Source organism: Propithecus coquereli, unplaced genomic scaffold (genome assembly GCF_000956105.1).
Source record: "Propithecus coquereli isolate 6110/MARCELLA unplaced genomic scaffold, Pcoq_1.0 Scaffold421, whole genome shotgun sequence".
Taxonomy (NCBI): domain Eukaryota; kingdom Metazoa; phylum Chordata; class Mammalia; order Primates; family Indriidae; genus Propithecus; species Propithecus coquereli.
The window spans coordinates 388,171-390,009 of NW_012149964.1; the positions used below are offsets into that span (position 1 = coordinate 388,171).

Sequence of the window (1,839 nt, forward strand, 5' to 3'; positions counted from 1 at the left end):
TCTTTTCTCTAAAGAAAAATCTTGTTTTTTCACATAAGAAACTCACTAAATCAAATGAATGTTAATTAAAGAAAAGATAGTGTAAAAAAAAACTGGGGGAAAGGTAACCTCTAATTACATAGGAAATCCAAGTAAGAATTAATCATCGTAAGAGAAGAACCATTTTCCCAGCAGCCCCACTGCCATGAATGATATTCTCATGAGCCTCGGCCACCTTCTCAACGGATACTGAGGACCTATTACAGGTTTCAACCAACCGACTTCCATTCCAGCTTGAAGGGCTGCTGCAAATTGCTGAAAAATCCTCCTTGGTTGAGGAAAAGAAAGTAACTCCAAGTATACTGCATTCCTTTACCATGATGTCCCGTGGGTTTATTTCAATAGTTCCTCTGCTGCCAACAACTATTACTTGTCCTCCATGTGACAGAAGATTCAAATCCTTGTTAAGATTTACATTAGCTAACATTTCAATAATCACATCAATTCCTTTCTCACCAACAACAGATTTCTTAATTTTATCAACATACTTAACTTCTCTGTGGTTAAACACTTCATGGGCTCCATTTTGCAAAACAATCTTTTGTTCCTCCTCAGTACTAGCTGTGCCCAAAACCTTTAAGCCATAAGCTCTCGCAATTTGTCATGTTGCTATTCCAACTCCTCCACTAGCCCCATGAACCAGAACAGTTTCTCCAGCTTTCGCACGGGCACTGTGGATCAGAGCTCGATAAGCACTAAAATATGGGATACCAATGGCAGCTCCTTGTTTAAAGTCCAGTTTTTCAGGCAGTTTGTAAACAGTGTGATCTGCTGCAAGAGCATATTCTGCATAGCCCCCAGAGATCGTGCCGGTGGTGAAAACTCTGTCACCTTTCTTGAAAGCAGATACATTATCTCCAACAGCTTCTATTAGCCCAGCCACGTCTGAGCCAGGAGTATAGGGTAAGACTGGTTTTCTACTGTAAGTACCAGAGCGAATGTATGTCTCCATGGGGTTGACACCACATGCATGGACCTTGATTAGAACCTCAAAGTCTTTGGGAATCAGTACTGCAACATCTGACTGGAGTTTCAGCACTTCTGGTCCACCAAATTCAAAAACTCTAACAGCTCTCATCAACTTCTGTGCAGTCATCGTGGTGATCTAGATACGGGCTCTGAAGCCGCAAGCAAAATTTGCAAGAACTCCTTAAGATTCCACCAGTGTCTGAGGTTTCTTAATGTTATTAGTATATTCAAAAAATTTGGCTTTGTTCATTCTCTTTATTAAATTTTTATATTGTTAATTTCTGTTCTTTTGTTATTTAACTACTTTTATTTAGATCTATTATGCTGAACTTTTTCTAACTCCTTAGATAATTAAGCTTAGCCTCTCTTCTTTTATATTTATATATTTACCTCTATGTAGTGAAGCTGCATATCCTGTTTTGATATGCACTATTTCCTTTAATCAGATGTTTTCTGACTTTCACTATTATTTCATTTGTAATCAGTTGATTATTTAGAAGTATATTTTTTAATTCATAAATATGTTTTATATTTTGTTATTAATTTTGGGCTTAATGTTCTTATGATAGAATATACTGTTATTTTTTGAATTTTCATAAGACTTGCTCTCTAATGCTGTATATGGCCAATTTTCATAAAGGTTGTGTGTATATATTTGAAAGAATGCATTCCACAGTTGTGCTTAATATTTCATATGCCTTCATTAAGTCAATTAAGTTACTTTTCTCAAACTTTCAAGTTTCCTTTTCTTATTAATTATTAAGAGAGGTACGATGAAATATGTTATGATTGTTGAGTATTCTATTTCTCCCTGCGTTTCTATTAAATTTT

The 1,839-nt window shown here is 35.8% G+C and overlaps 1 pseudogene across 1 annotated transcript; it reads right to left on the reverse strand.

Moving 5' to 3' along the window:
• Positions 1-137: 137 nt before the first annotated feature.
• On the reverse strand, positions 138-1,195 carry LOC105817733 (annotated as a pseudogene). Its single transcript, XR_001137856.1, has one exon. The product of XR_001137856.1 is annotated as a quinone oxidoreductase pseudogene (transcript).
• Positions 1,196-1,839: the final 644 nt, after the last annotated feature.